This window comes from Rhinolophus hipposideros (assembly GCF_964194185.1).
Source record: "Rhinolophus hipposideros genome assembly, chromosome: 6".
Taxonomy (NCBI): domain Eukaryota; kingdom Metazoa; phylum Chordata; class Mammalia; order Chiroptera; family Rhinolophidae; genus Rhinolophus; species Rhinolophus hipposideros.
The window spans coordinates 67250384-67276923 of record NC_138052.1 but is presented as its reverse complement, the minus strand read 5'-3'; the positions used below and the strand labels follow the sequence as shown (position 1 = coordinate 67276923).

General features: G+C 36.7%; 1 protein-coding gene across 5 annotated transcripts in view; it reads left to right on the top strand.

Annotated features, from left to right (window-relative positions):
- Positions 1-26540, top strand: part of HECW2 (HECT, C2 and WW domain containing E3 ubiquitin protein ligase 2) — a 338658-nt gene that overhangs the window by 165220 nt on the left and 146898 nt on the right. The window contains exon 1 of one of the 5 annotated variants that reach the window (XM_081052011.1): positions 22598-22993. The exons of 3 other annotated variants lie outside the window; for them this stretch is intronic. The gene's annotated coding sequence lies outside the window, so the exon portion shown is untranslated. Of the gene's footprint in view, positions 1-22597; positions 22994-26540 lie in introns of those variants that run through there. One more of the 5 variants, XM_081052012.1, reaches the window with a different exon arrangement.

The following is a 26540-nucleotide window of genomic DNA, read 5'->3' as shown; positions in this document are numbered from 1 at the left end:
TAAGATTGAGGTCTTTTTCTGGAAAGAGTTGTATAATCCATTAATGATGTTTGACATGGGTAGGAGATGGAGAGCGATATTATTCAATTTTATTCTAGCCTATTACTAATCTCAATATAATCTGTTTTACAGATTAAAAAAAACTGAATCTAAAAAGGAAAATGAGTTGTAAGGTTCAAATCAGAAAATCCTCTTGTCTATATATTCAGCCCATTCATTACAAACAAAAACAAATGTTTTTGCCCAGTGTGAAGTCTTAATCTACTTATCTGCAAGTATCTTGTTTCTTATGGTGACAGGTTTTTGCAGAAATGTGTATTTGTTTCCAGAATGCTGAATGAATTGACCCCAACAGGCATTAAATATGAAAGTATTGTATTAATTAAAGAAATGAGGTTGTAGATGGCATTATTTCCCCAGGAGGCTGAAAGTGCATTCACAGTACCTTCTCTGCCATGTTAAGAATTAGTGGAAGTGTAATTTCTATTTTACAGGTGAGAAAATCAAGGCACAGCAAAGACTAGTAACCTGTTCAGGGTCACTTCTCGTGTATTCAGTATTTCATGCAGTGACTTTGCCACTCAGTTTGAGAAGTAATCAAGTGGCTGCTGTGAAGCCATGATTTGTGATAATTTTGGGGAGTACCAAGGAGTGCTTGCCAGAATGTAAAAATAATTCCCCCTGAGAATTAAACTATAAAGTTGACTTATTGATCATGCCAAGTAGCCTTAAAGAACTTACAAGGTTCTCAGGTCTTTGAATCACTAAAGCAGCTGGTGAAGAGTGTGGATTCCCAAAACTGGTGGCCCGGATTTAAATTGTCACATAGCCACTTTCTCTCTGTTGGGCAAGCTCCTTAATTTCCTTGAGCCTCAGGTAGCTCATGAATGAAGTGAGTATTGAAATAGGATCTACCTCATGGAATTATAGAGAAAATCATAACAGCTAATCAATAAAAGGTATTTCACAGAATACCGGACACCGAAGAATACTTAATCAACTATTATTATTCCAAGCCCAGCCTGTACCGTACCTAAAACCTCCTAAGAGGTTATGAAAAATCAGAAGGCGTCTTGCATAGCTGTAGAAATTTAGAGTGAGCAGTGTGGTCCTTGGCAGTGGCCATCTAATCAGTGTCCAAGAAGAGAGATGGAGGCTCAAGGATGAGGAAGGTCTGTCTGGTCCCAAGGGCCAGAGGTACATGTATCACATGGTATGAGCTAGAGACCTTTAAACACCTGGGGTCACTCCCCTACTTCCGATTTCTTCATACCAAGCAAACTTGTGATGATAATTTGGCTTCCGATGCCATTTTCCTAGAAAGCGAGAGCATGTAAGAATTAAGCCCCCTCCAAAGGTACATTCTTTGTCAACTTGAGTCTGCCTTTCTGATTCTGATCAGTGTTCTGGGGGCCTGACAAGATCAGACTCTTTACAGAGCCAGGACGAAGATTCAGAATAGTGGGGATTTCACCAAGTCAGTCTCTCAGAGTCCATTCTTCAGGCTGCTTGTCAGTGTTACGTGATAAAGGGTTCTCTGGTCAAATCAATTTAGGACATCATAGAAGTCAGAGTGCTTCTGGGAGCTCTTACGTTTACTAATGAATATTGTGAATGTCTAAGGGGTGGGGTATAATGTCCACCCCATTCTAATTTGACCAGGAGCTCCTTTTACTAGTGATTTCTCAAAGCATTAGGGTTTTTCCAATTGCACTTTAGAACATGCTGCACTGCTAAGGAAATATTAATATCTCTCTAAGATAAGGCTTCTTGATAGCACATTTGTGTGCCTGCAACAGACAATTCTGAAATACAACAGTTAATTTCATGCATGGAATCTTCTTCAGTTAACGGCATGAGGTTGCTGTGCCATATGGAGAGAGAAACCAGACATGTGTGAAAAATTTGTCCTGAATGGTCCATAAAGTGACTAATCTACAGCAGATTGCACTTCAGTCACAATTTATTATGTACCAATCTATGATTCAAATTCTAGGAACTGTTGCTTTCCTGTTGCCTGTCAAGGTTATCCTGCAGAGAGGCTCATACTTCTGTTCAGTTTTTCACAGGGAAGCACTTCCTAGTGGCAGTAGTCATGCCCCGTGCTCGTGTCCCCTGCCAACAATAGTTAATTTATGTAATAATCAGGAAGCAGTTCTGGGGATAGTGTCTCTTGCGTTTGAGAAGTAAACCAGTGACACCCAGGCACCCTGACACTTTAACTTCTGCAAAATTGCCACAGTATTTTGCCTTTGGTACCTAGAAAAATTCACCCTTTATTTCATTTTTCTAGGTTTCCAACCTTATACATTGAAAACCATACATATGATTGGATGCTGTAAATACATTAAGGAAAAAGATAATAGGTATATATTGAAACCCCACAAGTAATTATGAGGTAGCATTGCATAGTAGTTAACTTGTACTTGTTTTTAATTGATGCATAAACATTTTAGTTTTTTAAACTCAAAAAACTCAAAAAAGTATTTTTTAATTAAAAAATTTTCAGTTATAGTTGCCATACTGTATTATACCAGTTTCAGGTGTTCAGCCTAATGATTAGACATTTATATAACTTACGAAGTGATCACCCCAATCAGTAAACTCATGTACTTTGAAGCCAGATATCTGGATTGAATCCAGGCTCTGCTACTAATGAGCTGTGTGCCTGTGGGCATGTTACATAATCTCTCTGTGCCTGTTTTCACCATCTATCATATGGTCATAAGAATAGCATCTAAGTTACAGGGTTGCTGTTAGGATTAAATTATATTTTTAAAATACTGAACAATGCATGACAGATAACACGTAAAGTGTTAAATCCATATAGCTAAAGAAACTCATGACAAAGCAAAATCTCAGTCTTTAGAAAATATGCCATAAGAAAAGATGAAATAATGCCATTTGCGACAACATGGATAGATCTTGAGATTATTATGCTAAGCGAAATAAGTTAGACAAAAAAAGTCGAGAACCATATGATTTCACTGATATGTGGTATGTAAAACTGAAAACAACAAAGGAACAAGACAAACAAATGAAGAAACAAAACTCATAGGCACAGACAATAGTTTAATGGTTACCAGAAGGTAAGGGGGGGAAAAGGGTGGTAGATGAGGGTAAAAAGGATCAAATATATGGTGATGGAAGGAGAACTAACTCTGGGTGGTGAACGCACAATGTGATATATAGATGATGTATTACAGAATTGTACTCCTGAAACCTATGTAACTTTACTAACAATTGTCATCCCAATAAACTTTAATTTAATTAAAAAAGAAAATAACCTTTTTATACAATTAGAATAACAAAATTGTCTTTTAAGGAATGTTTCTTAAATTTCAGTGCTCATAAGGCCTATTTAATTTAATTGAGGCAAATGAGGGCTTTGAATTTGATAAAAATCACCCACTGCTGCTACTGTTCAATGAAATAAGGAAGTTGCTATATGGAATTCCCAAGGTCACAGCAAGGAAGAAAAAAGCTCTTATTTGACATGTTATCCTCTTACCTATATCACACACCACTCACACCTCAGTAGTCCCTACATATTAACTTCATGCTGAAATTCGGTGGCAAGATCCTGAACCCTGGGGACATGTAAACATATTCTCGGGTGTTTATTGTTGACAGGAAGTTTTACCTTTTATGTTTTTGTTGCAGGGATAATCAAAAGTATTTAAACATGTTCTGACTCCTTGGGATCATTAGTTTATAGCATTTGTGCTTATAATATTGCTGTCACCAAGTAATACTGCTTTAATTGTCAGAGCTTATGAGAAAAGATAAAAGTTAGGTTTAATATGTAAATGACGTGCTTGTGCCAAAACGAAAGATTTCACAGTAGTTTTAATGGAGAAAAGTGAGAAGAACTGAGTCATCACCCAGCATCATGCATTATTTTTACGATGAACTCAAAGTAAGCTTTGCTTGTAAGAGTCAGTGTTATAGTTCCCCTCAAAACACCATCACCAATCATAGTAAATGAGCGTTGTTAATTAGAATTTTATTTGTTTTCCAGTTTTGTTTGTATTAATGCATAATTTTTTGTTTTACAAATTTGTTTGGCATTGTTGGCATTTAGTTAGATATTTGTGTCATTTAATATTATAATAAAAATAACATTTCTGCTAAGAATCATGCCAGAATTTTTCTTCCTCGTTAAATAAGGGATCCATTCATTAGTCAAATTTTAAAAATGCTGCCTAGGAATAGGATTTCAGGCAGGACTTCCCTCCTGTTCTCTGGAATTTTTTTCGCCTTCCCGTTCCTGAATCCCGAGATATAAACTGTTTTCTGTTCTCCCCTATGAATCGTTTCCACAAAGTGACAGCCGATACTACCAACCACCTGGGTTCAAGGAGCCGATTTTCCTGATTTCCTGACCAACTTTTCTCGGGATTTGGGAATGGAAAAGCTAGAAGAATTCCTGAGAACGGGCGGGAATTCTCGCTTAGAAACCCTACTGAAGGAAGGAGATGGTTTGGGCCCTGAGGCCTTCATTTGCTTGAAAGAGACTCAACACACTGAAAGTGGAGGAGATTTTCCCCACCTTTTCCTAACTTGTAGTGCTGGGGTGCCCAGCTTATCAACTGAGACAACTCAGCACTGTATAGTGGCTGCAATGAAAAGCTAAATCAGACAGGTCACCTTTCGTGTCACCTTCCGAATGGGGCCTACCCTGCTTTCCCACTCTTGAGCCCCTACCTTGCTCTACTATTTCCCTCCAAATACTTATCACCTTCTGATGCACTCTGGAACATACCTTAATATGTTTATTATTTTTTCTATCTTCCCCTTCCATTTCCTGCTAGAATGTAAGCTCCACAAGGACAGGAGTTTTTGTATTTGTTTAGTCTGCTAATGTATCCGGAGGGCTTAGATATTTGTGTCATTTAATAAGTGTTGTCAGTAAATAAGTGTTGAATATATTGGTCATTCAACTTTCTCCTTAGTCCAATTCTTTATAAAGTTAGAGCCTACGTTTCTTCTTCCCAAATAGTTTTGAGGATGGTGGTGGAGGTGGCACATTTGTATATATTAGCTGGAAGAAGTTTGAGATACACAGCTCTGCACTGTCCTGACCATTTTTCACATTAAATGAGGCATTTTCTATTAAATGAAACATATTTAATTAATAGATAGGCTTCCAATCAGGTTAGTTTCCTTTTGACTAATTTGAAATAAGGATAAAAAACCCCAAAACTCATCTACCACAGCAGTTATTTTGATTCAGGTTTAATTACATTCCAATAAAATACTTTGCGTTGGTGTTGCACTTGACAGTTTGACCAGCACTTAGGTGAAAATTTCCTTGTAATTTCTTTTCAACAACGTGATTAGACTGAACAAGTATTTTCAGTCCTTCACTGAAGTTCCAGAGAAGTTGGAGAACTAGCCCCAGGTCGTAAAGAACTGCAACTTAGGTCTTTAGCATCCTACCTCAGTGAGCAGAGTGCTCTTTTTATAGCAGGTTATGCTGTCAGATTACAGGGCTCTTAGTGGAGATGCACCAAGGATACAGGATCTAAGGAAGGCATTTTACAGGATGAAACAGTTTCTCTCTACTGAGATCATATTAAAGAATTGTTCTAATATTCCCATTTTCAGTGGTTTATTAAATACTTTTCATTAAATAACTGTAGCTTCTATATTCTGATTAAATGATCTGTTGTTTGTAAGGCAGAGAATGCTTTTGTATCTTCATGAGATTACATTGTGATTTATTGCATATGGGATACAGAAAAGAAACCACCCAACAGGTGACTCAAGAGATTTATTGTTAATGTCATGTAGTTATTGAGAAATGCAGTGAAAAATAAAGTAGATTAAATACAGGTATTTAGAATAAGTGATTAATATTTGATGAAGCATGCAGAAGAAATTAATCAATGGGCAGCTTAGCATTTTGGTTTTTTTAAACCAACGGAGGATTTTTTATCCAACATTGTAATGCAGGATTAGAAAGTACTGGGGAAAGGCACTATAAGTGTCATTTTCATCATTTCATTGTATAAATACTTACAAATTTGCATCGTCGTCTTTCCTTCTCGATGACCTTTGTAAGTAATCCTTATAAAACACTTCTGCCACTTTGTGATTGATCGATCGATTGATTGATTGATTGATTGATTTATGTAGCCATTGCTTCCTCTGGCTTGTAAGAGTTGGGACCAAACTTTAATCATTTTTGTGTCCCCAGGATCCAACACCTATTTGACCCATAAATGATGCTTAATGAATGTTTATTGTCAAGTGAATGAGTAAGCTTAATAAGCCATCTTGAATGAAATTGTTATTTTAAATCATCAGAATTTCAAGTGGAGAGATCCAGATTTCATTTCTTTCTGGCTTTGTACACACAGAATTAGGAAATACAGCGTCTGAACCTGGAGTGAGCAGACACTAAGCTCGTTGGTTGGCATGCATCACCTCATCTAATCCTCAGGAATCTGGTGAGGTTGTACAATTTGCATTCCCATTTTACAGATGAGGAATAGGGACACAGAGCTGTTACATTATTTGTCCCAAATCACGCAAGCAATAAGTGATAAAAGCAGGACTTGAACACAGGGAATATATTTCACTACTGTACTGAGCTGCTTACCCTTTCTGCCATGAAATAAGAGAGAATAAAAGTTTCCATTTTCACTTATTAAAGATTTAAAAGGAATGGTTTGTATACAGTGTGAAAGTGCACTATTGAATGATTGTTTTATTGGTTGAGATATTCACCTACCCTTTGACTCCGCGTTCCACATCAGTTTAGCTTCCAGCTCCAACATCTGACTGTTTCTGCCTCCAGTAAGGTCACTAGGGACCTCGTCATTCCCGAATGCAATGGACATTTTCCAGGCTTTATCCTTTAATCTTTGCAGGATTTGATGATGCTGTTTTCACATTTTCCTTTTTAAAAATGTATATATTTATTTATCTTTTTGGCTTAGATAAGAGCATTCTCTTCTAGTTAATATTTCTTCCTAATTTGTCCTTTGCTGTCTCTTATCTCACCTTAAATAGTGGTGTTCTCCAGGCTTTTAACTTAGGCCGTTTTCTTCTAAATTTGTTCGTAGCATTCTGAGCAATTTCATCCATTCTTATGACTTCAGCTAACATCGATACACTTAAATCTCCAATTCTCTTTCTGATTCTAAGTGCCATTATAGTATTTCCAATGTAGATTTGACATCTTCACCTGGGTGGGCCCCAGACTCCTGAAACTCATTATAGCCCAGACCGAACTTGACCATATCCTCTGGCTTGTAACCAGCCTCCCTCTTCTTTTCTCTTGTGTTGCTGGTGGCAGTTGCCCAACTCAGAAATTTGCAATTTATTCTTAAAATTTTCTTCATTACTTTCATCCATTCGGCCTAGTCAGTTCAGCTCTTTGGTTTATCTATTTTTAATCCCCCTTGCCACTGCTTTTATTCAGATTCTTGTCGTCTGTTCCCTTAAGTTGGAGCATGTTTCTTTCTGACTGATGTTCCTACCACCAATTTCTTCCTGCTACAAATCATCCTCCATACAGCAGTTAGAGTCACCTATTACATAAAAACAATATAGTTTTATCCCTGATGAAAGGTAAGCACAGTGAAAAACTTGGAAAATGCAGGAAATAGAATAAAATAAAAATTATTTTTAGTCTTGCTACCATCTCCAATGTAACTTTTACTAATATGGAAGCCGATTACATATTACCCTGGTTTAGAACCATCACTGTGAAGCAAGATAGAAGTGTAGTTTCCATTTGAAGCAGTTGAGGTAGCTATCATTTAAAAACCATATTACTTATAAATAATGAAGACAAAGTAGAACCTCCCTTATTACCAGATGAAGAACAAACACGCCTGTTACCTTGTACAGACTCTCACTCTATCCTTTTTGGACTTTATCAGCTTTCTCTTGACTCCAGTGATTTACAAAATTTGAAATTATCTCCAATTTCTAATTTGATTTGAAGTAGTTGTATTAAAATTATTTTATTATAGAGTTTTTTTCTATGTCCCTGGCTTGTTTCCATTTCCCTGGCTTGTTCGTGATCTTAGGGGGAAGGTTTTCAGTCTTTCACCATTGAGTGTGATATTAGCTGTAGGTTTTTCATAAATTCCTTTCTATTCCTAATTTATTATTTTATTACAAGGGTGTTGGATTGTTTCAAATGTTTTTGTTGCATCAATTGAAATGATAATGTGTGTTTTTCCCCCCTTCATTCCATTACTGTGGTGTATTACATTAATTGATTTTTGTATGTTAAACCACCCTTGCATTCCTGGGACAAATCCCACTTGGTCATGGTGTATAATCCTTTTACTATGCTGCTGGGTACAGTTTGGGACTTATTTACTCTTATGGCACATATAATTAATCCTTTGAGAAGGTGATGAATGCTATGGGATTTCTCCACAGAAGAAAAAATATGTATACATACACACAAAGTTTGCCTTCCATTTCAGGGATTTCAGTATCCTCAAAAGTCCACTTTTAAGGATCTAAGGACTTGAGGTTAAGAAAGACTTATTTAAGGTTTAAAGCAAGGTTGCTCATAATTATACAGGGGAATATTGTTGCTTTCCATATATTGCTTTTTAATCTTAACTTTTAAGGAACTGTATTGTTTTGTCTTGTTTAATATTATGTGTAATTTTAGTTTAGTTTAAATGAAAGAACTAATGTCAGCCATGCCCTGCATTAGATTATACACTCCTGGCAATTTACGAGAGCTCACTTCTTTATATCACACTAAGCTTCCAAACGGTGGTCTGTAGAGAGCCTTAATATAAGGCTGGTGCCTTACTAATGACCCTTCCAACCTCAACAGGGCCTGGTTTCTGGGAAACTCTTGTCCTCCTGCTAGGAGGTAAATGTCTGCTTCCTGACTTCCCAGAGCTTCTCCTCTGCTTTTATTTATTATGCTGTAAGGGACATTTTCTGCCTATTAATAGACTAGAACCTGCCTCTCGAGAATCCCTTACATTATGAGAACCAGTGACCAGCCTGGAAATTCCATTGTTGATTCATTTTTAGTGAGAATTTTATGTGGACATTTAGTTTTCTATCTGATTTACAACCTGTTAACAGCGAAGGTGCCAAAGTATTATGAAATGTAAATAAAACCTTAATAGAAACTGATGTCATAGCCCCCATGGTCAGTAAGACATGTTGCACTTAATTATTTTTTCAATAGGAAGGGTGACTTTGTGCAAAACTGATATTGTGCTGAACTTAATCAGTGACATGAAAATGATGTGAGGTTATCAGTGAAGTTTGGGGTCAGAGAATAATGTCTGTAAAGTACTTTTGACTTCTTTGAGTATCGTGCTTCCAGCAACTGTGCTTATTGAAAAATGGCAGCTGGTAGAACTGAGAAATCCATAGGAAAACCCCTAATCTCGTCTTCAAGGGATGACTGTCAGGAGAAACACGTTTGAATGGCAGAGAAAGGGCCTCCAAAAGTCTGCTTCTCTAAAAAGCAGTGAGTACACTGGAGAAACTTTTGAAAATTACCTTTTTCAGAATTCTGGAAATCAGCCAAAGGCCTTTAAGTACAAAAGGAACATTTATTTAGAACAGAAGGATTTGGTTTTGGGGTGTTTTAATTTGCCTTATCTCTATACCCCCTCTTCAGCTCCACAGTAGTTTTGAAAACCAACAGATTAACAGCCATTAATAGTGGCATCATGAGTTTCCAGCTCCCCCAAAAGCTTCATCCCTAGAGGATTGTCACTATGTGATATGTCTGGCAGCTTTTGAAAAAGCTCCATTCACAGTACTAGTCTATTTGACCTGCCTCAGAGCTTACTCAGTGCAAACAGCCTTATCTCCAGGGCATTTGTCAAAAACAATCACTGGCAATTGTTTAACATCAGCTGCCGCTGGTGGTGATACCACTTGGGGCACACAAAGGAGCACCAAAAAATATAAAAAGACAAAATGGAAAGTGAGAAATCCATAAGGGGCTTTGAAAAACTTTGATTTATTTCTGGAAATCTAAAAGGCCACACATATAGGCAGGGCTTTGTTATGCCCAGAAAGACTTGAAAAGGGCCTCATTTCTCTTCTCTGGCCTACCTGAGGCTCTGTGCAAGCAGGAAGTAAAGGCTAAGGCAGAGTTGTAAATTGCTAGTGTGGAAGGTGTGATCCATTATATACACAGAGCTCAGTAACAATGGGTGGGAGACTTATTGGTTCAAGGCATTTAAGGAAATCTCTGTCTAATTGTTATCTGACCACTGAGCTAGCTGAGCATAGACTTCACATGAGCACATGACAACTGTTTCACCCCTATAAACCTCTAATAAATAGGGACACTGTCTTATACAAATACAATGTCTTTATTACAGTTAATGCAATACGCAAGAGTTACCTAATATTAAAATTGCACTGTTTCTCAAAAAAATCAGTTGGTTTGCGTAAGCAAAATCCAGTATTTATTACTTCACCTCTAATATAGAGTAGTGCCTCTTCATTTCATCTTTTTTTTATTTTATAAATTGGAGAATAGCAAACATACTAAAAAGTAAAGTAATCGTGAGTCTAGAACTTCATTCATTGTCTCAAAGTGAACACAATTATGGTAACAGTACTCAGGTCAAGAAACAAAACATTTCCAGCCTTTCTGCCTTTCCTCTCTGCCTTTCCCAATCACACTGCTTCTTCAACCATTGTCTCCTGACTTCTAACACCATCGATTAGTCTTATATTGTTTTTATTGAGGAATAACTCATATTTAGGGAAGTCCTTAAGGTGCCTTAATCTTAACTGTACAGCATGATGAATTTTTACATATGTGAACACCCTTATAACTACCACCAATATCAAGATACAGAACATTCTCACACCCCAGAAGTCCTCTGATGTTCTCTTCCAATTACAGTCCCCCAAGGGTTGACTTCTAAAACTACAGGTTAGTTTTGCCCATTTTTGTTCTGTAAAAAACAATTATGTAGAGTACTTTTGGAGGGGCCTGGATTTTTACTATCTTCTCTCCTTTTTATTTTTCTCAGTGACACTGACAACTGTATCAGGTATCCTATAGAACATCCCATATTCTGGATTTGTTTTTGCTTCCTAGTATTATCTTTTAACTTGTTCACTACCCCCTAGATTTCTTGTAAATTTGAGGTTACCACAAAGGTCTTGACTAGGACCGGTTTTATTTTCCCCTCCCAGAATGTTCCATTCATGGTGCTTGCACTCCACATTGCATTCAATCAAAAGATGCTAGAAATACTGAATGTCTGGCTGTCCAGATCTTTGTGATGCTAAGATTGATCAATGGGTTCAGATTGTGACATCCTAATGTCCTCACTGGAAAGTTTCCCATCATGATTTCAATTACGTTATTTTCTTAAGTGTTGAAAATTGTCGATTTTCTAATTCTTTCATTTCTTCCACATCTATTTCTTGGAATTCTTGTGAAAAAAGCACTTCCCCTCATTAGCTACAGCTTCTTAATTACCCTGAAGTACAATTTATACTGAAAAGGCAAGGTAAATATCTAATTCCTTAATTTTCATTGACAATTTATTTTCAGAGTACATAGGCCTTGGTGTCCTAGTCATTGCCAGTTGTGACTAAAGAGGTTTGCTTCTTTTTGGTGAGTGGCTTAGAATATGCATTAAAACATGTATATTGTAATATCATTATGAACTCATGTTTACAAAATTGTACATAGGCCTTGGTGTCCTAGTCATTGCCAGTTGTGACTAAAGAGGTTTGCTTCTTTTTGGTGAGTGGCTTAGAATATGCATTAAAACATGTATATTGTAATATCATTATGAACTCATGTTTACAAAATTTTTATGTGTTTTAAGGAGTTGCAGGTTTTGTTTTTAATACTCAAATCATACCTTTTGGGCCAATGTAAAAACTATATAAGGTGTTTTAAGAGCAGTTTCATATTTTATCCCTGATATCTTCACCCTGAACCTGTATTCTCTCTGTAGGTAACCATTTGTGGTGACTTCTTCATCATTCTGATGATTTTTTTAAATAAACAAAAACAAATTGTGTGTATATGTGTGTGCATGTGTAGCATACTCTATCACTATGTATACTATTTTGGCCCTATGCAATGAGAGTTAAAGTGATTTGGCCAAAATAATGAAAAGAGGATGTGGCAGTGTCCAGATTTAAACTCAGGAATCTGACTCCTGTGCTCGGGCTGTTAACTGCTCTCTTACAATATAGCAGTCTCATTGACGCACAACCCAAATACAGGTCAAAGAGGAGACATCTGTGACTTTGCTACTCTCAGAGTCATGAGTGGAAAAGTAATCTGACCATAAAATTAACAATAGAACCTGGTTTTCAAAGAATTGTAAAAATGCTATGTGAGAATACATCAGAGTAAACTTGTGCCAGGAATAAAAAATGTGGTGCTTCTTTTATTTTTTTTTCTAATCTTTTATATTTTGTTTGTTTAGTTGATCTACATTTTTGACTTTTGATTTAGCAGTATTGATTTAATCTGCTGATAAGAAAAGGGGAGAAAAGTTTATTCTAAGCCTTTGGAGACCTTTCAGTTGTTATTGCATGATCAATTGGTAAAATGAAAGCTTTGCCTCATTTATGCATTAATTATAATATTTTGATGCCTTTTCAGGAAAATCTGCAGTAAGATAATTTTAGTACCTTAGACCAAGAATACAGTACTTCTCAGGAGATAACGTTATGCAGATAAAGAATTAAAAGTGGCCATAATGTAATTTGCCTCTTAGGTTGTATTTGAAACTTTCTTTCTCTCTCTTTAGGATTCTAAGAATTTTTACTCATTGTTTTACCTCTGAAAGTCCAAGATATTATACTTTTCCTTGACACTAACTAGAGTGTAGCTTCAACCAACTTGGATTCCATTTGATTTAGGGATTAACATTATTAAAACTTCCTTGACCTGTTTATGAAATTTGAACATGAAACAGTGGTTTTTAGAGTTTTGTACCTCATTTCTGTTTTTTTCCCTAAAAAATGAAAACTATTGTAATTTATGTTTTGTTATCAGATACTTTGATTTTACTTCTCAGTATGATGATGTTATTTAGATGTATCTTTGTGTCTGTTCCTCTCTTAGTTCTCTTCAAATTTTTGCTAAGTTATGAAGTCCTTCACATTTGTGATGTTTGAGGCAAAGTTTGAGGGAAATAAAATCTAAGATAGAGAATCAGTTCTTATTCACTTAATCAAAAACATGTATTGGATGTTTCCCAGCATTGGATAATTGTTAGGAAACTGAAGATTAATAAAATATGGTTCTTATCTCAGAACATAGACTGATAGAAGGGATTGGACATGACAGTGTATCCAAGTAGACCACGTTTTCTAACTTGGCATAAGAGGACAAGATTGAAAAAGAGCATGTGTGAAAGTACTTTGCATAGTAGCTGATGCATAATGACACGCAGGTTTTATAAAAATCTTATATTGATGAAAAAAGTAAAAATTGATTTTTGGTGGAATTTATTCAGGTTTCTTAAAGAGAACTGGAAATGATATCTGTGTCCATGAATGCTTACAATGGTTGATTGCGCTGTGGGGTGTTGTGTGCGTGTGTTTGTGTGTGTTTCCAGTGGGAGTTAGAGAAACGCTTAGATAGTCTGGGACTCTGAAATCTTGATATTTATGTTTGATTTATATTGATGTCCTACTTCCATTTGGGTTGATTACTTGAGTGCTTGAAGTTTGGAATATGATTTTAAACTCAATCAGATTCAAACTTGTTTTCATGTGACATTTCGCTTCAATTGCTTTTTTTTTTTTTTACTGTTCCCTTACCAAATATATCCTGAATCTGTTTTGTTCTCTAGAGGTGCCCTTATGATGGATGATACTTGTGTTTTTTCAGTATCTTGAGACATAGGTTATTGATAATATGTGGTTGGTTAGCTACAAGGTCACCTTTTGGGGCAACTTCATTTGATAAATAAAAGCTTGTTTTGAATGAGTACTTCAAAAACCCACAATATGAGTAATATTTTCAAATGTCAGAATAGTTGATGATTAAAGATAGATTTGCAGGGAACATAAAGAGAATATAAAAAGTTAGGAAGGAGATACCAAACTTCATTTTTTTCTGTATGACTGTTTTTGTATTTCTCTGTCACACTAAGCCAGACTGAAGCCTCTCTTTTCTTGATTATTAAAGTCATGCAAGTTCAGTATAGACAAATTGGAAAATATGGAATGATATAAGGAACACTTAAGTCTTCCTGGTAATCAATAATTATTATGAACATTTGGCAGATTCCTTTTACAATTTTATTTTAATGAATATTATTTTTAAACCCAATTAAGTTCATATTGAGCATATAGCTCTTTAGTGTGTTTTTCCACTTATTGTATCATGAGCATTTTCCATGTCATTAAAAATTATTTGGAAAGAGAAATAATTATTTGGGAACATCCTGTGATAGTTACACTATAAGATGGTTACCCTATAGGATGGCTGTACCAAAATTTACCCATTTATTTCTTTTTGACATTATATAGTTTAGAATTATTATGACTATGACACGATAACTACCATGTTTCCCTGAAAATAAGACCTAGCCGGACCATGAGCTCTAATGCGTCTTTTGGAGCAAAATAATATAAGACCCAGTATTATATTATGTTATATTATAAAGACACGGTCTTATATTATGGTGAAATAAGACCGGGTATTATATTAATTTTTGCTCCAAAAGACACTTTAGAGCTGATGGTCTGGGTAGGTCTTATTTTTGGGGAAACACAATGCTGAATTTATATATTCTTTGGTGGCACATATTTCTTGAACAAGCATCTTATTTTGCTAAAGTCATGGCAGATAATGTTTTTTCCTCATGTGTAACATAATCCGTATTTTACTGATGTTTCTGTTTTTTATTTGTTCCCTCCCCATTGTTTTTATTTGCCCCCCCTTTCCTTTACTGAAGGAAATTTTTAAATTAAAAAAAAAAGGCTTTTCTAAGTTTGGTTGAGATGTTTATACATAAAGTCTAAAACAGACTAAGAAGGTAAAATTTTAAATCTTGATGCTAGCAGTTTATAATGGAAATGCTTACAGACCCTTAAATATAGCTTGGTAGGGAAGGGCGGGCAGGAATCAAGTTGTTACACTTTGTTCCAGGAAAGGCATTTTGGATGAACGCCATCTACTTTTACGGAACTGTCTTGTGATTTTGGTTTTGTCTGCTTCACTTAACCTTTCCCAAAGTGAATGCTGAAATAAATGTATGTACTACAATCAGAGGAATTAACATAATCAAAATTGCTGTAGTTAATGGAAAAAAGGCAATTCTTTTTCTCCAAACATGTTACTTGAATTTTACTAAAAGTACTGAATTTGAGCCCAGTTTAATCATGTCAGATAACCTAGACATGGGTGACTCCAGAGACCTAGTCAGCTGCCTTCCTGGTGGAGTGTCATTAATCTACTTAGTGTAAGTATTTATTGCAGAAGTAAAATTTAAAAACTTCTGGAGTTATTTCAATGATTTAGAGTCATCCCTGTTGAGACTAACAACACTAATATCTGAGAGTTTCCTGACAATGAGTGTATACTCTGTGCCAGGCACTGTCCACTTGCTTTATGGGGTTTACAGTTCTCCCACAGTTGAGCTGGCTATGTAGTATGATTATCCCCATTTTATAGATGAGGGAACTAAAGTTTAAGGTTAATCATTTGGCCAGGGTCACACAGCTAATAGGTGTCCATTTTAGCTGCAGAGATAGTGCTATTCTGTATTGCGTACAAGCTATCAGAGAATTCTTATAATTAACTCACTAAATGAGAAAATGTCTTCAATTGGATTTTAAAATGTTAAGAAAGCATAAACGAGTTTAGTGTATAACCATTTACAAATTTTAAGCATCACAAAATGAACTTGAATATTTAAGGTTTGATTTTATTCTCTTTTTAAAAGGGACCACAATAATGTAGGGGGGAAATCCTCATTTTTTTTCATCCTGGCTAGAGATCTTGGAAACTAGGAGTGAAGGTGCTTTTATTGTTCCTTCGTCTGTTGTGTGTACAGATTCATACTCCCAGGTTCTGCATCTCCGCACCTTTTATAAACACCATGTTTCACTTGGAAGGGGAAAAGTTATTCTTGGCAACACTCATAGAGTAAAAGTAGCAATTGCAGGCCACTACCAAGGGATATAGGGACCTGATGCATGAACTGTAAGAATAAGTCTAGAATTTAACTTTAATACTATTAGAATCCAGGTCTTCAATAAGGGAGACAGTTATTATTTAGAGTTTACTAGGAGGCAGGAAAACTGCAAAATGAGATCTGTGTCCCATGCACTTATAACTGGAATAATTTATGATATTTTGTGCTGCTTATTATCATTGTCATTGCCCAATATCACGAGAACCATTAGTAGTTGATAGGGACTCCCTACTAAGTTGACTGAGGCCATTGAAAGACCTGCTTTTTGAGAACAGCCTGAAACAACAGTTTCATGTCAGCTATGATTCTCAGATAAGGAATAGATACCCTGTGTATATCCTAAAGTAATAAAGTTCATCACTAACTACTCAAATATTAAAATTCGAGATTCTCTTTGAAAGTTGAAGATACACATTTATAATAAATGAAATAAGTGCTATTTTATGCTAGTGAAAGTAAACTTAGAAAATTTTACTAAAATGTTAGTCTAAGAGGTAGTATAAGCTACAAAAATTTGGTTGATTCACAAGCAACGTAGACTGGTGTCACACTAATAGATTAAGACTGAGTTATTATGAGAAGTTGAGGATGTTTGTTCAGACATCATTGAATAAATCCTTCCTGGCCATTAACCTTTGGAGACGATAACACAGAAAACCACCTTTGTATTTAATCCCGGGCTAAGAGGCTCACGGGACTTACAAAGCATGGCTGGATTCTTCTATCTAGAGTCCCTAATGCTTCTCAAATTACCTATGGTCCTTCAAATCCATCACAGACTCTGATCTTTTGTAAAACAAAATAAAAATGAACTACTAGAAGAATTAAATTAAATAAAAAAGCAAGATCTATAGAAGACTCCACATTTTTATTATTTGAGTGAGCAGATTTAAAATTATTCTGACAAATTTCTATAAAAGTTTCTAAAAGCTTATGCTCAGTTTCCGTACTTTAGGATATTAACAGCCAGTTCATGGCCCAGCACAGGTCCGTGGTCCATATTGGAGGAACAGAGTTCTAGACTTCAATAGAGATGAGAACTTTTTCTCAGGTTAGTGTCCCTTCCTGCCTTCATTTTCCCTGTACTTGCTTGTCTTCCTATTAAGTCTTTTTTCTTTTTCTAAAATGGATTGGAAATAACCATCATGAGAATGTTAGGGTAGGGAACTCTGCAAAGATACAAAGCTGCGTGTCTCTTTTCAAGTTATTTGCAAACAAAACAGGTTTGCAAAGTCAAATGTGATGTTCATATACACGTGCACATTAGTGAATGGTCGATTAGATTTTCTAGGCTCTTGCATCTTAAAGTGTGGCTTAAGGACCACCTGTATCAGAATGAGTGGGGTAATTGTTTAAGAATGCAGACTCCTAAGATGCACCCTATACCTGCTGAATCAGAATTTCTGTGGTTTGCTCTACGGAGTCTGAATTTTAAACGTGAGTATCACCAGGTGATTCTAATACACAATAGAATCTGAGAATTACTCTTTCAGGGTTTGGGAATCTGTGTATTTGATTCTGCGTTATATACTATGGTGGTATATTATAAATGTAGATTCTGAACATGTTCACCAGTGTGAATATATTAGAGTCTCTACATACGTGCTTTCAGCAGAGAATCTCTGGGATATATTATTGGGGTCACTGATATCTCAGCCATATGCAAAGCATTATTGGAAAAAAGTAACGTTCTCATTTTACAGACAAAGTAACACACACAAATAAAAGAATTTTGCATCTTTCTCTGTTGGTTTCATTTTATTTTCAGTGTTTTACATGCTTAAAATCTACTTTTAAATTTACCCTGCTTTACAATAATATACTTTTATTTGGAATAAAAAATAGCATAACTACAGAACCCATTAACCATGCAATTAAACTATTGTTACGAATTGAATGAGGGAGGTGGGTTGTATATATAAGCCACTGTAGTATTTCATTTAAAAACACTTGTCTTTACGTTAATATGGGGTTAACACAAAGTTTGTTGATAAGGAAAAATAATTACATTTTCACAAAATTCACCCATAAGGAAAAATATTATATCCTTAGAGCTTTAAGATACATATTAGTCAAAGAAAAGAGAACTGCTGTAGCTGGATCTTTAATTCTGTAGTGGAAATTACTGAAAGGTAAAGAACCACATTTATTCTCATTTGTGTATGCCTTTCAGAGTTTTTGGCACATTATGTCTGCTTGCTTGGATTGGTCTGTGAGAAATATAAAGTGAGGGTCATTTATTCTTGTTTATGAAAGCAACACATCATAATCCTGATAATTTGGCTTGAATGCACATTGATAATGGACTTTGCTTATCCACCTAAGATGAGTAAATCAGTTCTTGGGAACTTTACTTTCTTCCAAAGCGTAATGAAAATTTCCAAGCTAATACTGCAAAACCCTGAGAGAGTAACATGCGCATACTTACTTTTCCTGAACTCAAAGTATCACAGAAATGGTGCTGTTGACATTGTGCAGGCTCCTGGAAAATCTGCCACTGCTCTGTTCAACCTTGACATTGTGTGCCCTTGACCAAGTTACTAGACCTCTCCAAACTGTTTCCTATTCTTGGGGTAATAACACCTTTTGAAACTGCTGTGAGAATTCTATCAGCAAATGATTCTGAAATACTGAACACAGTTCTTGACACTTGGAAAATGGTAGGTAGTTATTGTTGGGGAAAGTTGTATGCCAATGGGAAATGTGTAGATAAGCTTTGACGTTAAACAGACTCTAGATTTGAAATTCAGCTAGTTTCTTTCTTTGTAATCTTGTGCGAGCAAGGTATTCAATCTCTCTATCGTCTAGTTTTCTTAATTTGTGAAATAGGGGTTGTAATCACTATGCCAGAAGGTTACTCTCAGGATTAAATGAGGGAATACATATACACACTTACAGTGCCTGAAATGTAGTAAGTTCTCAATAACCATTATTATTTTGATTGAATTTGATCGTGGATCACTTTCTAAGCTAAATTTTACAAAACACATATTTTATGTGCATGTGTCTATTTAGTTTTAGATTTGAGGTTCTCCCCCTGATCTTTTAGCAGCTGTCTCATTTTTAACATATTGTCAAAATGCTTTCTGATTTGTACACAAACTGATGTGTATTTCCTTTGGGAGAGTTTGGGAATCTGCAAACAGAGTGATAATGAGACGAGAGCATTCATCTGAACTCTTTATGAACGCAATGTCAGAAGAAAAAACAGCCAATAAAAATTGCAGCAGATAAGCAGACACTTGCTGCAAAACTTAAATCATGCATATGAGTGATATCAGACTCAGAGGCATGCAAAATGCATAAACACGAAGGAAATTCATAATGGGCTTTTCAGGAAAAGGGTTGTTCCTTCCTGATGTACTAACCTTGATTCTGTTTTGTGTTTTTGGTGCCAGCATAAAGACAGATGGAGGAGACAGTGTTGAATCTTTCCATTGTCCATGTGTATTGTAATCTAAGAATTATGTCTTTGCTCTTCTCTGCTTTACTCTTAATAAATATTCCTTGAGCTTTGGGGAGTAAGCTATTTTAGTTAAGTGATGTCGTTAATTTTCTATGATTAATCCATTCAACATTCACAAATCACAGTTCTACCCCCAAGTATCCTTGCTAGATGACTGGCTTAGAAGGTTGAACAATGTGATAATTAATTGGGCTTTTAGAAGGAGCTCTTATGGAGATGGAGAGAAGGGACAATTTTCATTCCCTTATTCTTAAGCCTTCCTTTCTCTCCCTATATACAGATGCTCAAAATTTCTAATGTGTTCTTTCCTGGCCTCATCCCTCCATCATTCTCTGTGCTCTAGTCACACTGGTCTTCTGTCAGTCTTTGGAAGTGCCATGCTACTTCCCACCATAAGACCTCTGCACAGTTCTATGTGGAGTGAGCTCTCTTTCCTCCTCCCTCCTCTTCCTACCCAATTCCTAGTCATGCTTCGTGCTTAGTTCACACAATGATTCCTTGAAGGAGTTTTCTCTTACTCTCTGGCCAGGGTTGTTTTGGCAGCTCAGCCATTCCCTTACAACGTTCTCTCCTTCCTTTGTAGCAGGTATCATAATAATAAGTAAAGAATTCATTGTCTATTTGTTATATAGTAGATTTGCTCCCTGTGTCTCTAAAATAGAAGCTCTCCAGAAAAGAGCAGGGGCTATGTTTGTCTTGTTCACAAGTATCTCCCAGTCCCACTAATACCATATGCTATGGTAAGTGAAAATACTCAGGTGCAATATGAATGCAGTATTGGTATTAATGTGCTTCATCATTTAGTTTGTTGTTGTTGACTTTCTTTTTGGCCTTGCTTCATAGAGGTTTGGATAAAGGAATAGCATACGTAAATTTTGAGGACTGACACTATTCAGCTCTGTGTCTGCTCAGTACGTAGTTTACTGGAATTGAGAGGGTGCTGGCCGAATGACCTGTGTTTAAGAAATACCATCTCCATGAAAAGGATGTGCATGTGGAGGCCTTAAGTCTGAGCTGCAACATTCACCTAACCTCCCTGGCTTCGCTCTGTACGTTTCTCTGTTGATCATCTTGGAAATCCATTGTGATGATGGCTTGCGCTGTGGGGAATTGGTTTCCTTTACGTAGGCAAAGAGCCTGTTTGCCACGAGTGAACATTGGCGACACATGGGCGGATCAGGACCTAGAGTTCAGCTAAAGTGGTTATCTGGGAAATGCTACAGTGTTTGGAAGACAAAGAATCGTGGCTTGGAGGGCTGGAGTAGTGGAAGCACCAGGTGGAGTCGGAGAGCTGGGAGTAAGTGGCAGGTAGAGCTGCACCGGGGCCAGGGTGCAGGAGCCTCCCTTCCACCCCAAGGAGAGTCCAGTGGCCCATCACTAGGAAAGAGTCAAGAGTTCAAGATTATACATTGTTTGCGGATGAAAACAGATGCTGACATTGTTGAGAAGTCCATTGTTCAAAGGCTGTAGTCATCTTTGATGCCAGTGATTCATACTTTCTAGCTTTATTTTTCCTAATCTCCTAATGGTGACTGAGGCCACTGTGCACCCGTTGGGCAGCTGTGAATTAGTGAGGTGGCCGGCATTTCACAGCGTAGTATAAGTGAGCTTGAGCTGGATTGTCACTCAGATCTGACTTTAAATCCTGGCTGTCATCATTTCCTCTCTGTGAGCCACAGTTTCCCCTGTAACATGGGCTTAATAACACGATTGACCTCAGCCTTAGCACACAGTTGGCATCTGCTATGTGCCCCGCGTACATAGTAGGCATTCTATACATGCTTGCTATCATTGTGATTTGCTAGGACACACCCCCAAATCTCAGTTATTTGTTCTAAGACTTGACTTGGTTTGCATGTTCAGAAGCGGCCTGGTCAGGGTGGTGGTGATTCTAGAGATCCGGGCTTTCTGTGCTCACCCCGTGTATTCCAGAACAGTCCCAAAGCTCTGTGTCCCCTTGAGGCTTCCTGGCAAACTATGTCTGGGTTAGGGGAACAGTACAGAGGAAATTCCAGCCACCAGATGTAGTGTAGAGCTTATTCAGTCTGCCTCACTTCACAGCAAAAGCATGTGACAAATAAGGACATTTCATCTTGCTTTCCTGAAAGTTTACTGGAAAGATATGGTCTTACAGGCTTTGCTTGCATTCGTGCATTCAACCAGCTCTTAAAAATTGCAAGGGCTGCGCTGGGTGAGCTAACAGCTTTGGGAGGCCCATTTCTGCATTAAAGAAGGATGCATCTGAACTGGGGATTTGCCCACCCAACCTCTCCCCAACCTAAGACAAGAACACAAGCTAGATTGACGATTGTATTTATTTTTGCATTAAAATGAGGCTGAAAATAACTTCTGGATCAATAACCACATTTTTGGCTTTTCATTAAAGCTATGTGATGTTTGAAAAAGTTGTCTCTTTTGCACAGTTTGAAATCAGAAGTCCACAAACTCCATTCTGGGTTAGTTACAATGTTTCCCCGAAACCAAGACCTAGCTGGACCATCAGCTCTAATGCAAAAAGATGCGTTTTGTAGTAAAATAAGACTGGGTCTTATATATTATAGTATAAGACTGGGTCTTATATTAATTTTTGCTCAAAAAGTGCATTAGAACTGATGGTCCGGCTAGGTCTTATTTTCAGGGTAGGATACTGTAAGCCTATTTCAGTAACCTAACTGAATGTTATATTTGATTAATGGTAATAGTCAATTAGAGTTCCCAGATAGAGGCCACCCATTCTGAGTAAATCAGACAGAAAGTTCCCCTCTTTGTGATAACAGTCAGCTTATTGACATCAGCTCCCTCTGTATGAGTGTGTGTGTGTGTGTGTGTGTGTGTACACATAACTCATTCTTTGGAATTCTCCCATGGAAAAGCAAAGGAAGGAAGCTGAGGGGAGGATGGGGCTATTGCATCCTGTGCTCTTTACAGGGGTGTGGCCAAAACTGCCTCAGCCAAAGGGACACTAATATGTTTTTTCACTTAGGATGCCTGAGCAATGATAAGTCTTGATGAAAGGCGGGAGTGGCCCTCAGTGTTGTTCTTAGCTCACTGTTGTTCTTAGTGTTGAGTCTCCTGGTAGAGACTTGCTCGAACCCCACTTAGTAGTCCAGCTCTAGAACTCTGGGGGAAGAGAAGACAAGCAGGAGCATCAGTGACGTGATCCTGCAGAGCTCTCAAAGCCACATTAGGAATCCAGACCCACCTTGCCTTCAATTCTGGCCACTCCTATGAATGAACTTGCCATGGGAATAAGCCAGGTACATGATTGCAAGGAGACTGAAATGTGTTTCTTCATGCTGCTTCCTAAATCTGATTTGAAATGATGGAGTCTACCCTGGCAAAGGCAGAGAGGAGCTCTTTGGGATTGTATGAGGTAAGGGTTTAGTAAATTCTGTGAAATGAATTGCCCGCGCCCCTATTTTCTGTATCCAACTCTTTGGGATTTACCGTTCTCTCAGCCTTTCTCTTCGAAAAGTCCTTAAGGGTGGTCCCCTCCCAGGTTGGTTAGGGACAGTCCATTTAGGAACTCTGCAGTGCATTTATCACATTTAGTCACTTGACGACACAACATAGGAGATCAGTGCTGGGATTGAAGCTGGTAAAGCTTGTATGTACAAATAAATATGCAATCTCCTCATTGTGGGTTCCTGGAGTCCCACTCATTTTAAATGAATTATTTTACTGTGATGTTAAGCACAGCTTCTACAAGAATGCTTTTGAAAATAGCATTATTTTTTAGGGGGACGGGTAGGTGGTAGATGAGGGTAAATGGGATCAAATATATGAAAATGGCATTTGATTGAGTCTAAATAGATTTTATCACAGATTATCTACTTCTGGTATAATAATGTTTTTCATGTATTTTACTCTTCTCTCAGGGAATGAAATGTTAAAAGACAATTAGTTGTAATGTAACAAATTTTGTGGACAGGTATTCATAGATATTCACATTCTAGAGACAGTTAATTCAACAACGATCTTATCAGAAACTTTAACTGGAGAATAAAACCATGGTTTTTAAAAAAGATTTCGTTGTGGTCACCCTGGCAAACTGGACGTGTTTTCTGTAGGCCTTCTAAACTTGGTTTAATTAATTGTTTAAAGACTGGACTGAATGCATGGTAAAATTTCATTTTTATTCTAATCCTTTACAAATTAGTTTTTCAAATGAAAATTTTTATTTATTTATTTATTTTAGCTATAAAATACCAATCAAGGTGGCTGGAAATGTTATTTTTTTTTGTTGTCATATAGGATGCAAATAACATTTAATGCCTGACAGCCACGGGGGCCAAAGTTTCTATAATGCATTAAATAGACCCTCCCAAAGAATTATCTGCTAGAATGCCAGTAGCACCCTCGTTGAGAAACATTGATAAATGCTCAGTTTAATGAAAAATAAGTTGATGATTTAGTAAAGATTCAGGTAAGTAAAGATTCAGTTTTAGTAAAGATTTTAGCAAAGATTCAGTCTAATCTTTGGAAAGTTATTCATTTTCTGATTAGGCTGTTTTGGGGAGGGACCCATAAGGAAGCAGCCACTTCTGCAAAATTATTCTTTAGGATCAGTAACAATAAATATTCCAGAAAGGTTGCTCCCACATACTTCTAACTCATATTTTTAGACCCAGTTAGATTAGCTGCAACAAAGTTAGCTTTACAGTTCCTGATCCTTATTGTATAAGCTCATTAAGATCAAAGGAGTGATTTGCCCCTAACCAAAGGTCGCTTTTGTGCTAAACATTATATTTTATAATGGTTGTGCATTTCTCAGAATCTTCAGCTGCCATGTGTAATGTAAAAATAACATCCTGAAGGATCTGGAAGTTGTTTTTAAACTTCACTTAGTACTGAAAGGGATTATCTTCGAGTGAGAGCTTAGTGTATGCATGGTATTTAAAAAAAAAGAATTAGAGGAAAGGCAGGAGGATATATAATCAAAACATTGTCATTCCTGGCAACTTTTTACACACGTAGTGCTGAGACAGAGATTCCTAAGTTGAACACTGTATTCCAAGTCCCAGTTTTATTGTACAGGGAGATGAGGACACCTCTGCCTTATTCTTTATGAAGTCAAGCTTAAAGCTCATTGACAGAATTTTAAGCTTTGAATGACCTTCCATCCAATAACTGGGCATCATTGAGATACTCTGTGTGAGAGATTTGCGTAATGGCATGTATAATGGCATAGCAAACTGTTACTGTATATATGGCCTGTACTTTTGTTGTCTGGTCATTTGACATCTGTTGCTTAAGAAAGCAGAGTCTTCAAAAACATGTAAATAAGCATGTGTTTGTTTTATTTTATGTATAGTTATGAGAAGTTAGAATAAAATAAATTTATTTAAAAGAAATTTGAAAGGTAAAAGTTAACAAAATGAAGTCGAGAAATTGTGCTTTTGAGTATTAAAAAACAACAGCATAAGTCCCTTTGAAAGAAGGATGAAATGGATTGAAAAATTTAAAAAAACCACATGATTACCTCCTAATATATGCGTTCTGTGTTGTACGTTCCTCACAGCTTTGTGAGCTAGGTGCTATTATCATTTTATAGAATAAAGAAATGGAGTCTATGCAGTTTTAAGACTTGCCCAAGGTCATAAATCCTGTAAATGGGAGAAATGGAGTTTAAACTCAGGTGTGCTGTCTCTCGAAGTTCTGGGATCTTACTGTCACCCAGCAGCCACAACCTGGCATCGTCATTATCAAGTGGTGTCTTACTTTCATAGCACCTTTAATAAATGATATGTACCAAAAACAAAAAGCATATTTCTGTTGGTGAATAGAAGGTCCATGTGGATTGAATACCAGTGATATACTAAATACACATTCGATGAAGTGTTTTATTGAGTTACTAAGTGATGGAGAATAAGAGCATTAAATTTTGACTGATGAAGGTTGAGTGTGGGAAAGTTGGACTTTCAGGAGTTGTTTGAATAAAGAGAGGGAGGGGAAGAGCATGGTGGACTTAGGGAATGAAATTACAGGATGGTGGTTTGATTGGAGAAAGCTTAGAAGTAGATGAGTCACCTCACAGGGTCATTGGACTGGAAAGTCTGGAATTGGTGCAAAGCCTTTTGCATAAGGGTGGATATTTATAGCTGCTGCAGCTCCGTCTGCACAGGAAAAATGGAGATGAGAGGAGGGTCATGTTTAGGTTATCCTCCAACATTTGCTGCTGGGCCTGAGCATGAAGCATTGTGAGCCAGCCTCTCTTGTCCTTGTACTGCAGTCTACTCTGCAGGCAACAGCCAGAATGATTTTTTTTTTTTAAATGCAGATCATGCCACTTTTCTACTTTAAATTCTTCAGTGCCTTTCCATTATTTTCAGAGTGGAATACAAAGAATTTGCTTTTATAGTCTATATAGGAAGACATTCGGTTGCAGAAAAAATGAATCGTAATTTAGAAATGTTCTGAAAGTCTTTGTTAGGAAAGAACTCATTTAAGATGTTTCAAAGGTCTTTACCTGAAACCTGTCATGTGATCTTAGATAAGCCAATTCTTCATTTTGTGCATTGGTGTGACCAACTGTAAGATATAAACAAAGTTTAATGTCAACTCAGCACAGCAGTGTGATTGAATTAAGTTAAGGAGAAAGTCTTGTTATAAAGACTGAGAGTTTAAATAAAGTGCTTTTGTTAAATTAGTCTAATAAAGTTTCCCATGGAATCTGTAATACTGTCCTTGTATTGCTCTATTCTGAACAAGATAGAGATCTCTTTATAAGTGCTTTATGCCTTGCTTGGTGAGAATTTTATTTTTATTTTGTATATTTTAAAAATATAATACTAATATTCAGTTAACGTCATATAATCGAAAGAGAATATCAAGATATCTTTCATTCAGCTATTGGGACTGCAAATCAGACTGACAAAAGACAGATTAACAGGAGCAAAGGCATACAAATTTCATTAGAT